The sequence below is a fragment of the Odocoileus virginianus genome, chromosome 11, assembly GCF_023699985.2.
Source record: "Odocoileus virginianus isolate 20LAN1187 ecotype Illinois chromosome 11, Ovbor_1.2, whole genome shotgun sequence".
NCBI lineage: Eukaryota > Metazoa > Chordata > Mammalia > Artiodactyla > Cervidae > Odocoileus > Odocoileus virginianus.
Window position 1 is genome coordinate 22,763,893 of NC_069684.1, and position 14,355 is coordinate 22,778,247.

Consider the following 14,355-nt stretch of genomic DNA (forward strand, 5'->3'; position numbering starts at 1 on the left):
TCCATGTGAAGCCTCTCCTAATCCCTTCCAGGAAGAGGGGCTTCTCCCTTCTCTGGGCTCCCATATGCTTAATCTAAACCTCTCTTTCAGTCCTTTCTGTATTCCTTGTTGTTGTTACTGTTCAGAGGCTTAGTCATGTCTGACTGTGACTCCGTGGCCAGGTTTCCCTGTCCTCCATTACTCCTAGAATTTGCTCAAATTCATGTCCACTGAGCCCGTGTTGCTATCTAACCATCTCATCTGCTGCTGCCTGCATTCCTGCTTTTCTCCTCCCTTTCAAATACAAGTTTCTAACGTCTCTGTGTCTGTGAAAGATTCCTACTTCTCTATATATCTAGTAGCCTCACATCCACCAGAAACAGGTCTGTCGTTCTCAGTTTCCTCTTTTTTCAGTACTGACTAGTGCCTTCTTGTGGCCTTCTCATTGAATAGTAATGGATCACACTTCCAGCTTCCTTGTAGATGCCACCACAGCACTCCATTACTGTAAGCATCTTGGTGAAATTGTGTGTGCACTTCCCAGGGATGACAGAAGTCATCGTGGAGCTTCACAAAGAGGGATGTCGTTAGAGTCAGATAGATGCACATTTAATCTGGGTTTTACACCTACTAGATAAGTGTCCTTGATCAAGCCACTCAAGTTCACTGAGGTGCAGTTTCCCCATTTATAAATAGAAGGGTAGCGCCTACCTTGAAAATTTCACACGTGCTCTCTCACCTCCCAGTCTGCACATGCTGTGCCTTCTGCTGAATTCCCCCTCCCTCCCCTTTGCTGAGATAACTTCTCATGCTTCAAGCCTCAGCTTAGATGCCACACTCCTCAAGAAGTACCCCAGTTCTCAATGATCAGGTGATTGTCTTTTCTATGTGCTTATTTATTACACTGCATCTACGCAGGTCTCAGCACTTACCGCCCATTCCCTGACCCTGGAACTGGGTGGTCTTTCCTACCCTCCCCCTCCCTTTGAGGAACCAGAAACTCCACAAAGACAGGGACCATCCTTTGTTAACCATCACATCCCATCTTGGTTCTGTTCCATTCACTTTTGACCCAAAGTCAGAAAAAAGTAAGCCACGTTAGGTAAGGAATTTGTGATCCTGAAATTCTGAAGAAAATGTCAACGGCTTCCTGAGTTTTTATTAGCTGAGTGCATTATGACAGTTTAGGTCATCAGATTGCTGGCTGCCTCTTAGCCCCGATTTAGGCACTAGGCAACGGTCTGCTTTTGGTACAGAAATAGAATAAAGTGTCCTCTAAACTGATGTTGAAGCCAAACTGTTCCCAATTTTGAGATTTACAGTCAGTTTTGTATATGTAAAACTATTCAAATCACCAAGAGAATTAGTTTTCTTAGAGGATTCTCATCAGTAATAGCAATTTCCAGTTTGGCATCCATAGTTGTAAATAATTTGAAAAACTCAAGCCACATATAAAATTATTATAACAATCTAAACACTTTATCATAAACAAAAATAATGATAGCTATGGTGCTATCTTCTGTTTATTTCAGATGCTGTTGCTTCTGAAGTGTATATATATTGTAAATATATTGGTTAATAGCACAAGCTCTGGAGTCAGATGGCTTTCATTCCAAAACCATCCTAGCTGTGTGATCACTAGCTGTGTGATCTTGGAGAAGTCATTCCATTCCTTTGCACCCCAGTTTCCTGGTCTGTGAGATGGCAATAGTAGTATCTGCCTTATATGGTTATTGTAGGCATTGAATGAGCTAATACCTGTAAGGGCTTATAACAGTGCCTTGTTAAGTTAATTGTTAGCCACTCAGTTGTTTCCGACTCTTTGTGATCTCATGAACAGTAGCCCACCAGGCTCCTCTGTTCATGGAATTCTCCAGGCAAGAATACTGGAGTGGGTTGCCATTCTCTTATTCAGGAGATCTTCCTGACCCAGAGATTGAACCCCGGTCTCCTGCATTGCAGGAAGATTCTTTACCAACTGAGCCACCAGGAAAGCCCTGTAACAGTGCTAATACTTGCCAAATAAGTGCTAGCTATTATTATTTGCTAGGGGAGAATCTAACATAAGGAAGTGTTTGGATATGATACTTTTTAATTCCCTGCCAACACCGCAGTTCCCTGTCTCTGTATCATTCCAGTTCCTCAGCATTACTATTCAGTAGGGAGGGGGCAGCATTATCCACATTTTACAAACACTGAAATTGAGCCATAAAGAAGTAAGATGTCCAGTAAGCGAGTGGCAGCATGAACCTAGGACTCAACTTTCTTGATGTAAGTACTACAGCTCTCCCCAGAAGACAGTGAGACTGTACATTTAAAAAGGAGTATAAGACGTCCCTGGGAGCCTGGGACCAGCGACCCCTTGATGGTTTTTCTGTGCAGTGGTTCTCCATGGATGCTCAGCAAGGTCAATTCTCTCTCCATCTCTGAGTTTATCTCAGGCCATGCCTTTTCACATATTTTCCTCACCTGCTTTCAAAAAAGTCATATTAGGGCATTAAATGAGGTGCTGGCTAGATAATTTCTCTTTGATTTCCTGTATCCTCTGATTCTTTAGACACTCCATTCTTGGGTAGTCCTGTGTACAGACATAGCTCATTTGGCTGCAGACCCTCACTCTTTGGAGAGTGTCTTTCTGCTGAGTCAGAACCTTAAACTACTTGGGAATCTCACAACTGATTTTCCTCCAAAACATCATTCCCCAGCCACCTCCCCCCAACCCATTTCACTTTTTTTATTTCTGCAACCATGGGATTCACTGGAATCCCATGATTCATTGGAAGGACTGACGCTGAAGCTGCAATACTTTGGCCACCAGATGTGAAGAGCTGACTCGTTGGATAAGACCCTGATGCAGGGAAAGATTGGAGGCAGGAGGAGAAGGGGACGACAGAGGATGAGATGGTTGGATGGCATCACTGACTCAATGGATGTGAGTTTGAGCAAGCTCCGGGTGATGGTGAAGGACAGGGAAGACTGGTGTGCTGCAGTCCACGGGGTCGCAAAGAGTCCGCTATGAATGACTGACTGAACAATAACATGGGTAGAGGATCTGCAAAAGATCCTGTCCTCTCTGTCTCCCTCCACCTCCCTCTCTTTTCCTATCCGGCTTGATCAGAGGGCAGACCCTGGCTTGACAGGACCTTGTCCGTGTGGAAGCATCACCCAAGAGTTTGTGTGGGTAGGGCAAGTGTTGCTGTGTCTGAAAGAGGACTCAGGATGATATCCTTTTCTGTCCACTAGGGGGCTGCTTGGAGGGGGATGGAAAAAACAGAGGCTTACAAAAAAAATATCATGCTGCTGAAATTTCAGCAAGAGGGGAAAAGAGAGAGCGCGTGAGAGAGAGAGAGAGAGAGAGAGAGAGAGAGCAAAGCAGTCCCAGGCTTCCTCGTCTCTTTCACGTCAGAGGCAGGAACCGACTGTACTCAGGCTGTTGGCTCAGCACGCAGGGACGGAGAAGGGCTCAGACGCGCAGTGAGAGAAGAGGGGTCCTCCCTGACCCCAGGAATTATCACTAGTGGAGTAAAGCCACCTGACTTTTCCAGCTTATTTTGGGTGCCTCCTCTTTCTCCTTCCACTCTAGCCCTGCCAGCTTGGGTTTCATTTCTTTCGCGGAGCCTCCTCTGGTCCTCCCGGGAAAGGAGGAAGGGAAGAGAAGAGAAGAGAGGAGAGGAGGTGGGCTCTCTAGGTGAGCGCAGCAACTGGCTCCAGCCCGCACATTCACGAATTCTCTTCACAGGAAGCTCCTCCAGCTCCCCTTGCCGCCCACCCCCAGCCCGGGTAAGTCCAGCGCACTCGCTCCTTTCGATTTCCTCGCCGGAGTGATTTCAGCACCACGGAGAGCTATGAGATACGTCTTTGGTTCTTGTGTGTCTTCCTGTGTTCCTGCAAGGCGTTTGGCAGTAAGGTTACATCTGTCTCCCTGCTGCCAGTCAAGCCGGGTTTTGGGTAGGGGAAAAAAAAGGTGCAAAACTATGTCTACCAAATTAAAGGGGGATGTGGACTCTGGCCTTATGAGGGTGTGAGTGTGTGTGTGTGTGTCTATGTGTGTGTGTCTGCGTGCTGTTGCATAAGACAGGTGAGGTCTGAGCTAAATTGCCAGTGGGTTCCTTCGTGTCTGTCTCCGGGTAGGGCTGTTTTTTTTTTCTTTTTTCTTTTATGTAGATAAGAGGGAGGGTTTGGGGAATTAGTTTTGTACCTTCTTTAACTCTTTCCTGACCAGCCATCCATGGAGGGAAAGTGTTACAAAGGAAGCTGGGAGGGGGTTGAGAGTGACGAGTTAGAGTTAAAAGTTGTGCTCCTCTGAGAGAGGTTGGAAGATGTGGTTTTCAAAATGTCAATTTCTCCAAGAATCTCTGGGTTCTTGCTGTGAAGAGAGCCCAATCTGACCTTTTATTACTTTCTCTCCTGGTGTGAATCCATGGCAAGTGGGCAGGGGCAACAGGTGGGCATCGGGCTGGGGGCTAGGGTCCCCCCGCCTTCATGGTGATAAGGAAGTGTCAGTAGCTTGAGCTCTGCAGAGGTTGGCCCATGCAGATCAAACTATATTTGCAAGGAGGCAGGAACTGCCCTCCACTTTTCTGTCATACTTGACTATGTATGATTGAAAAGAGGACAAAGTCTGTTCTGCTTTGATTTCTGTCATTGAGAGACAGCCCTGGAGAAAGGTTTGTTTCCATGTGTCTGGGGAAGCAGAAGCGAATCTGCTGCAGGTCCTGACTCAGGAAAGCTTGAAGTAATGTTATGTCCCCCAGCACTGAAAGGTTCCACAAATGGAATCATCATTACTTTAGACTTCATTGCTATGACTTTTTTTTTTGCAAGGTACTGCTCTGCCTCCTTTGCTTTCTGCCCCTCTGAAATATGTTCAATTAATTCCCCAAAGCTGCCTGGGTTTTGCCTTGGAGACATTATCTGCTGGTCCCTGCCCTTCAGTCTTGCCCACACCTGCTTGGGTGGGGCCATTCAACAAGTGGTATCAGGGACTTCTTTCAATCATCTGAATCTCCATGGAGAGCATCCCAAGGGAGTATTTTTAAACAAATGTGGTTTCTTGTAAGAGCAAACCTTGCCTTGAATTAACCCCCATCTGTATAAAGTTCTGGTCATTTTCTTCAAGTATGCTGAAGCAGAAGAAAGTCAGAGGTGGGGAGAGGTTTCACTCCTTCCAATTACTGATAAACTCTAGGGTGATGACTCTCTGTCTTGCTTTTAATTCAGTATGCTGGGTCCCTCCTCCAAGCTGAAAAAAATACTCTCTGCCTCTGCTTTGGGAGGCTCCTGGGTGAAAGGTATAGTCCTGAGTGAAATGGTATCATTATTTTTTTAAACTATTCTTATCATTAGATCCAGAAGCCTCAGCATCTCCTCAGAATGTCTGGAAGTAGAATGCAGTGAGGAAAGAGTAAAGTCAAAGCTTGTAAGGATAGGGAAAAAAGATTGAAATAGACAAAGCAGAGTATCAGAAACCAACACTGACTCATTCATATTTCAATTCTTTCAACTCCTTCCATTCTCAAACTCTCCGAGCTTGAACAAGAGAGTAGATGGATTTCTGCATGACAAGTCCCCGAAGGTTTAAAAAAATTCATGCCCTTGCAATGGACCCTATCCAAAGCCACCATTTATTACTGAAATCACTGTACTTAGTGGTCATTATTTTATTAATGACCTCAAATTCTCTCTGAAAGAAGTACTCAGTGCCATTACTGGACCCATTTAATAAATGGGGAGACATAGGAGATTAAAGTGCTAAGCCAGAGGGTAGCAAAAGCAGAAAGACAACTTTGGGTCTCCTAATATCTCATCTCCTGTGAAATGCGGAAATGCTCACGTGTGGGAGAGAGCAGGGGTGAATTGCTTCCCTGTGGACATATTTTTCAACCAGAGCCTTTTAGTGAATTCAGTGTGGTGTGATGGCTCCTCCCTGGCAAAGAATGAGAATCTACTAGGAGTCTCAAGGTGTTGCTGGTCTTTAGTTCTCAGCCAAAAAGATGGTCGTGACCCATGGCCAGAAAGGTGAGGAGTTCTCTGGACTTACTGTGAAGAGAGAACCCCAGACTGGTGGCTGCAAGGCTGAAATGATATCCTGTACCTGATTGCCATGCTCACCTTGCCCCAGAAGTCCCAATTGAAGGCACCCTTCCAAGATTACCGTGAGTGTCTTGGTAATGACACCACCAAAGTGTTTGATGCCTTTGCGCCTCCTCTGGGAACACCTCCGCTGAGTCCTTTGTGGCTCAAAATGTGGGAGGATGACTAAGAAGCAGGATAAGCCTGGGCTCTAAGCACCTGCAGAAACCTGTGGAGAGGAGTAGGGAACTGGACACAAACCCACCACTCAATAAGACCTCCACTCCCCCAGCAGCTCTAGCCCTCGCATCAGGCCAGGATTTTGGAGAGAAAGTCAGCATGTTTTCATACCCAGGCCTCACTCACTGAGCAGGAGAGACTCAGCTGGGCTGTCTCTGAGACATGGGGGGATGAGAGATATAGGAAAAGGGGGAGAGAAGGAAAAGGTTGTTATCCTGCCCTATTCTCCACAGTCATGGGTTACCCTTTTTTACCCAGAGACCTCCACTATTACTTTAAAAAAATTTTTTTAGGAATAATTCACATTTAATAAAATGATTCTGGTCTTAAGTGTCAAGGTTAGTGAGTCTTGTTGACAACTGTGTACACCTGTTTAACCACTCCCCCAAACAGGATACACAAAAGTTCCCTTGTTCTTCTTTCCAATCAATATTTCCCTCCTTCAACCCCATCACTTTCTTCACTTCCTGACATTTATCACCATAGCTTTGATTGCTACATTTTGCAGAGAAAATGTATTGCTTGGTGTGTCATATAGACACTAGACTTCTCAGAGAACATATTGGAGGTCTGAAGCTACTGCTACGGGGTGGGTAACATCGAGGTGGGGGAGGAGTTTCCTCCTTGTCCAAGTTTATAGTCATGGTATTGGAAAATCAAGTGGTGTGCATAGCAGGCAACAATTAAGCCCAAGTAGGATACGTGGATATGTCTTTAGTAGATCTCAAAATGGGGCCAAGTGAGTCACAGAGCTGTTTACATTTTGGTGAGTAAGCATGTTCTTTGCCTTCCTCCACCGAGAGACTTTACTAAGCACCTTCTTCCCAGGCTCTGCCCTGTTCTGGGTGGGCCTGTCTCAGAGAAGGTACCAGTCAGCTCAATTTTGAGAAGGCTTCTTCCTCAATCAGCACCCCCAGCTGAGATCCCACGGAATGGAACGTAGGTTGCTAAGCCCTTGAGACATGACAAGTTAGAAGACAGTCATGATGAGGATTCCCCAAGGTCTAGGTTTGTGTGGAAACAAGAAATTTGAATGATCTTCACAATGCCAATCCCAGTAGATTGTGTGGGAAAAGTGCAGAGACACACTTTTGCCTCATCTCAATTAAAGGCGATATTAATAAAGATTAGATGAGATTCTCCACCTAACTGGAGTCTCATCTTCTTAAAAGCAAGTCCACTGAGAGGAGAAAATGGGAATTCAGGTGTTTAAGTGCTGTTTCCAACTGTGTATAAGAATCACCACATCTTTACCTAGGAATATGATTTTGGACTAGGACTGTATTGACACATTATTTAACATAGCAAGTAACCAATAGGTCAGTTGGAAAAGGGAATTTAAGCAGTTTTGCCTCTCTCCTTTTATTCTTTTGTTTTCTTGTGATAAAGCATACATAACATGAAACCATTTAATCTTTAACCATTTTCAAATGTATAATTCAGTGGCATTAAGTACATTCACATGGTCAATGGCACCATCACCACCATCCATGTTCAGAATGTTTCCATCTTCCCAAACTGAATCTCTGTAGTTTTAAACAACAACTCTCCATCCCCCTGCCTCCTGCCCCAGCCCGTGGAAACCACCATTTTACTTTCCATATCCAGGAACTTGAATAATCTTGGCATCTCCTGTAAGTGAAATCATACCATATTTGTCCTTTGGTGTCTGGTTTATTCCACTTGGCGTCATGTCTTTAAGGTTCTTCCATATTGCAGCATGTGTCAGGATTTCATCCCCTTTCAAGGTTGAGTAATATTCCTTTGTGCGTATGGCTCACATTTTGTTTATTCATCTGCTGATGGACACATTTGGGTTGCTTTGTCTCTACTTCTTTAATTTTGGCAGTTGCCTCTACTTTCAACCAAATGGAAAAGGGAGACTCTCTGGTCACAGGTCTCAATGGGGTTGAAATTCTTCCCTTTCACTATGAAAACCAGGCAGGTGGCTTCCTGGAGGCAAATCAAAGAGAATTGGGGGTGATGCCCTCCCCATCAAACCAATGAGCTAGATCTGCTTCCTGTAGTCTGACCCTCGTTGGTAAGTGTACAACAGACACAGCTCCAGTAAACCAATATCCTAACTCTTCTAGTCCCCCTTAGCTCAGAGAGGTACCAGGAGACAGAGAGGTTCAACCCTCACCCTTGGTGGGCACATCTCTGGGTCCCTCCTGGCTTATGCATTTTAAGGTGAGATTACATAATGAGAGATGGAGTCCTGGGGCCAGGGGTAAATAAGCCAACAGACTCATTACAGTTTTACAACCCTGGGACCTCTGTCCTTAGAGCAGGCATTGCCAAGCTCGCCTCCACTTGGCTGCTATAAAAACATCTTATTCTCTGGCTGTAGATGATTCAATAAAAAGTTATTACCAGGACCCAGGAGGAATTTATTTCATCTGGATGAATTCTCATCATACTACATGGTATGGAGATAAAGAGGAAAAAGCCTGGAACATTTGATCCCAGGACAGTATCAATTCATGACAACTAATGTTTGACAACAGCTTAGCAATATCTGTGGGCTGGAGTTTAGTCTTTAATCTGAGTCCACCCAAGAAATCCACAAGTCTGAGCCCTGGTAGTTTGGATCTTTCTATTGTCTAGTGATAATACCAGCTAATGTTGACTGAGTATTTGCTATGGGCTTTAGCCAAGTGCATGGCACATAGAATGCCCTTAATAAACGTTTGCTGTTGTCACTGTTAATAAATGCCTTATGTCATTTAGGGGCTAAAACACATGATGTATACTATATGCCCATTTTACAGGTGAGAAAACAGACACATTATGATTTATGTGATTTGTTCAACTTTTTACAGCTAAGTAGTGCTACAACAGAAATTCAAACCCAGGTTTTAAGCCTGTGCCTTAACTGCCTTCTTTTCTTGCTTGTATCACCCATTTGGTGATTAATAATGGCTCTACTGTGATTCCTTTTACCTATTTTTAGAGGAATTTTATATCTTGCATTATTATTAATCTTATATGTGAAAATCTAGGTGCCTCTCTGCCTAGATAACCAATCCTACGAAGGCTGGGAGAGTCCAGCGCAGGGACTGGCCCACAGGATGGCCTAAGAAGAATGTTCTCATTTTGCTGTTGGTTCTGTTCAACCTGGGCTTCCCTGGCAGCTCAGGTGGTAAAAATCTGCCTGTAACTCGGAAGACCCAGGTTCAATCCCGGGCTGGGGACGATCCTCTGGAGAAGGGAATGGCAACCCGCTCCAGTATTCTTGTCTGAAGAATCCCATAGACAGAGGATTCTGGCAAGCTATAGTCCATGGGGCGGCAAAGAGTTGGACACGACTGAGAGATTAACACTCTGCTCAACTTAAGTACAGGAGTTCCTAACTTGTTTCCCTTGTTATAATGATGATGATGATGATGATGATGGATATTATTTATGCTCTGTTCTTGATGCATCAGACACTATACCAGGCTGGGCAACAGAGTATTGCACTTGATTTTCACTGTAACAGAAGGAGCTCTCATTTACTGGAAGTTGTTAGGTAGAAGGTGTTGAGCTAGGTGTTTAATCCTTATGACAACCTAGAAGCAAGGTTTTGCAAGGAAAACCTTCTCCAGCCCAACAGAAAGGGAAAACCCTGGTCATGGTGCAACTTGAACTGAAATAGTTGCTTTTTCTTATGAAGACCACAGAGGACAGAACCAAAGCTCCAGAATTCAGAGAGGCTAAATAACTTGCCCAGGACAGCACAGCTCACAGGTGGCAGGGCTGTTTTTTATCTCTATCTGTCTGAAACAGAACCCAAGCTCTTTCACTGCTCTCTGCGGTTCCCTTTCCCATCCCAGGGCCGTGTGCAGGAAGAAGTGAGGACTGGGGCTTTATTACAGGAAGCTTGGCTTCAGAGTCCCACTCTACCACATCCTGACCTTCCGCCCTGGGGCCATGACTTACCTGTCTGAATCTGAGGTTCCTAATCAGGGCTTCTTCACTGTTCCCTAAAAGCCTATAAAGATCATCACATCTTTAAAGGGTTCTTATGAGAATCAAATGGGGGCACAAATATACAGCGCCTTAGGACAGCATCTGGCATGAAGCGTGAACCAATGTGCCACTAGCTATTTGCTGTGGCCTGGGGATTGGGGACAGACTAGGGGACTTGGCATTTTAACAAGCTAACAATTATCTGGGCTGACCTGGATTTTATATTCTCCTCAAGGGCTAATAGGCTGGGCAGGCCCTTGTTTTACATCACCTTGATTTGAGGAGCATGTGTTGGCTATTTTCTCTTCTCCTTTAGCACCAAGAGCCTGGAAGGCTGATATTTAAAAATATCTGAAAGATGCCTCTTGCCAATTAATTACCTAGAAATTGTCCTAGACTGAAATTAATCTGACTCTTAAAGGAGACGCTGGGTTCTGCAGCCCCTCTCCACACTCAGCTGGAGACCGTGAACCTTTGGATTTCTTTTCTCTGGCCTTCCCCTTCCTCCAGGTTCTTCTGCCACTCTGAGTTTTATTTATGAAATGTTTTCTCTTCCTTTATAATTATGTTTTCCATAAGAAGAACGTAACAGCCACCTCCTGGCTGGGCTAGAGTAATTGTGGGAATTTTTTGACGGTGTGCAATTTCAAAGGCTTGGGTTTATATAGATTACCTTGAATTTATCTCCATAAGCGCATCAGGAGAGAAGCAGCTGCCTGCCTCCTGAAGTATTGTAAACCCTGTAGCCGCCGCGCACCGGCATCTGTGTGGATGTTCTGTTTGTCTCAATGGATTCTGTAAAGCAGATACGTTCATAAACCAGGTTTTGCCAGTCTGCCTGCCATCTCCGGTGAACTTGTTAATACCAAGGTCAGCAGCGGGGCTCTGGCCCAGGGACAGATGTGGAGTGGTAGTCAGCTGACAGCCCCCGGTCCTCCCCCCTCCTCCCCACAGTCCAGCCAGCTGTGAGCCAGGGGTGAGAGGGCACAGTGCAGACAGGGAGAAAGCAGGATGTGGGGGTTGTGGGGGGGGCAGGCAGCAGAAAGGACAAGACCCCCAGACCAGATGAGAGCCCTGAACAAGGTTATGTTGCAAAGAGCAGAGGCCACGAAGTCGGGACAGGGGGCATCTCCTCCCGGTGACCCAGGTTATGCCTGCAGGGAGACTGAACTTATAAACCCAGCCGTAAAGTCTGGTGTTCAAAGCCATATGCATTTATAGAGATATAAATGAAGTTTAACGCTGGTGAGATTCCCTATAAAAGCAGAAGACTTCATCTGTATCTATACTTGGGGTGCTAATGGGTTCCCGGCTCCCTGCCTCTCTCCAGCCCAGTCGCGTGCACGCGCCCACGTGCTCACATGCACTCACACTCACCGCTCAGCTGCAGCTGGGAGCAGCCGGCAGGGGCGCGGGAGGCCGAAGGTCTTCTGAGCATCTGCAAGTGAGGCGCCGGCAACGACGCATTCCCCTCATCTCTGAGGGCTGTTTAAAAGGAAAAGGAACAAGGACTGCCAAAATCAAGCGGCTTCAAACAGTCAGGAGTCTGGCTTTAAATAAAACAATTTGAGGAAGGTTGGCTTTTCATCTGCCTTGGAAGCCGCCGGGTTTCTGCGCCTCCTCGCTCCAGATGGGATCCGGCAATCAGGCTGCAGAGCTGGTGCTGACCAGCCCCCACGCCTGCCTGGTCTCCGCTCCGGCCCTGCTGGGCCGGCAGAAATGCTCTGCTGAATCCCTGCCCAGTAAAGGTTTGAATTCTGGCTCTGCCACTTACTGGCTGTGTGGCCTTGGGAAAGTCACCTGACTTCTCTGAACCTCAGTCGCCTCACCTATGACATGAAGTATTAGTAAATAGCTTCTACCTCTGGAAACTGCTCTTGTGGGTTGAATGAGATATAATTTTCAGAATGAAGGCTCAGAATGGCCTCCAGCACTTACAGGGTCTTCAGTGAGTGGTGTTCTCTCTTGATGGCCATGTCTAAGGTGGAAGGAGGGCATTTTGAGGGTGGAGGTTAGAGGTCATGTGGATACTTTGCCATATATTTCCCCCATGGGTTGGGGGTGCCCCCTGTGGCCTGAGACTGGCTGCTGGAGCAAGTCTATTCAGGGGACAGGCAGTGGGCTTGAACCCTACCTTCTTTTCATCTTACTACCAGCGCTCCCCAGTCCTACAAGGGCCTCTGGGCAGCACCTGGGACAGCTACTCAAGGGAAGGCAGACTAACCAAACAAGATAGCCGTTATCCCCCTGGGATTGCCCCTGTGGTGAGCCCCAGCTGTATCCCCATACCTGGCTCCCTGCAAAGATCAGGGGCTCAGTGCTGCCCACTTGGGGCACAGGTCCCAGGGGAGTATGTCTGGAAGGGATGCCCTTCCAGACCTGACATTCAAGAGGTCAGCCAACCAGGTCAGGGTGTGGCATCCTCCGCCCATCCTCCATCCACGGAGGGGATAAGCAGAATATTCCAGAGGAGAAGAAAGGGTGCTATTGATCTGGATCTTGATATGTAGTGGGTGGGGGTGGGGAGCTGACCACAATCTGTCAATCTCTTATTGAAAATGGTCTGAGGCTCGTATTAAAATGCAAAGGAAGAGTGTGCCTTACCCTTTTCCCCTCCCCCGTTCCTTTTTTCATTTGTATTTTATCAGCTTAATTTAGTGAGAGTGAAAAGCTCAGGCAGCCATCCTTGGAGACCCGGGAGGAAAAAGAAATGACACCACCCGAGAGGGCCGGAGGGTTCCCTGGCAGTGTCTTCCCTCCAACCCCACAGGGGTCACTTCCCAGCTCCCTCCGCTCTATCAGTACCTCTTCCCTGAGGCTGGAGTGGAGAAGACGGGGGCCAGTGGAGAGTTCTCTCTCTCTCTCTGCACACACACACATCCTTCCATAGTTCCACGCTTCCTGGGCAGGTTCCTGGGGGCCTTAGGCAGCCACATTTGACAGAGTGGCCAGGGGGTCCGACCTGACATCCCCCTGCCGTGCTGTGGTGAGAAACCTGGGAGGAGACCCAGCTCCTGTTCCTTGAAATGTTTTGCCCTTTTCCTGCTAAGTTCTTAAGGTCAAATGTTGCTAAGGGGACTATTTGCCAAAGGCAAAAGCCTGCTAGAAAGGGTAAACAGCTCTTTCATTTTTGAAGCTTTGGGTCTCCTCCCTGGAGTTAAGCTCAGCCACTGGCCTGACCAATCCTGCCAGGTAGCAACTATGGGGAGTGGTTACTGGAGATCAGCTACCAGCATGTTAGGCTCTAACAGCCTGGGTTTCCTAAGTCACCAGATAGATCCAAAAATAGTTCCATGTCTGTTTTTTAGTAGCATGATAATCACTAACACCTACTTTATAAACATGATTGCCAGGCAATGATCAAAGTACTCCACACACAGAGACTTACTAAATCTATACAACCACCTTTTCAGGGAGGTACTATTATTGTCCCCATTTTACAGATGAAAAAACTAAGGCACAGAGAGATTGTTTAAAGTTCCAGAAGACACACAATAAATGGCAGAGCCAAGATTCATACCCAGGAATTCTGTGTACTTAATTACCATGTTGTCCTGAGCATCACTCAGAAACTACCCAAGTTCCTGGTGGCTAGAGAGAGATGCAAAGACTGGAGAATCATAGCTCTCACAAGGCTGGTTTGAATTACAAAGATGAGTTTAAAAATAAGATCAGACCAGTCATTTCTCTCAGGGGCTTAGTGCTATCACTTCTTCCACTACCACTCCTTTGGGGAGTCCTTCTGTTTTTTCAACAAAGCCTCATCTAACTCTTTCAGGATGAGAAAAGAATCCAGCTCCATGCAAGTGAGTTTTCTTAAATGGATTTTCCTTCATCCAATCTCAAAGGTGGTGTCAATTCTCATCTATCCACAAAAGCCTCATTCACTTTGTGGTTTATCCACTTTGTGGATTATCTGGGCCACAGTTAAAACTACCCATTCACTTGTGGGCCACTTCTTTTAACTCGAATCTGCCACCATGCAAAATAAAATTCCCGTGATGGATTCTCAAATGCTTGGTCTAGCTGGGAGGAGTATGGCAAGCAAATGCAGTGAAGCTCAATTTGCTCCTATGCAGGGTTCTTGTTCAGCTGTGAGGACATAAATTGAAC

The 14,355-nt window shown here is 46.1% G+C and overlaps 1 protein-coding gene and 1 long non-coding RNA gene across 2 annotated transcripts in view; one reads left to right on the plus strand and one right to left on the minus strand.

Annotated features, from left to right (window-relative positions):
• The first annotated feature begins 3,316 nt into the window (after positions 1 to 3,316).
• Positions 3,317 to 14,355, plus strand: part of TNR (tenascin R) — a 473,470-nt gene continuing 462,431 nt past the window's right edge. The window contains exon 1 of the mRNA XM_070474046.1: positions 3,317 to 3,759. The gene's annotated coding sequence lies outside the window, so the exon portion shown is untranslated. The remainder of the gene's footprint in view (positions 3,760 to 14,355) is intronic.
• LOC139037456 (uncharacterized) lies at positions 7,648 to 11,885 on the minus strand. The gene is made up of 3 exons (XR_011490289.1): positions 11,620 to 11,885; positions 10,916 to 11,037; positions 7,648 to 8,244 (listed from the first exon to the last, which is right to left on the minus strand). It is a non-coding gene; the product is annotated as an uncharacterized lncRNA (long non-coding RNA).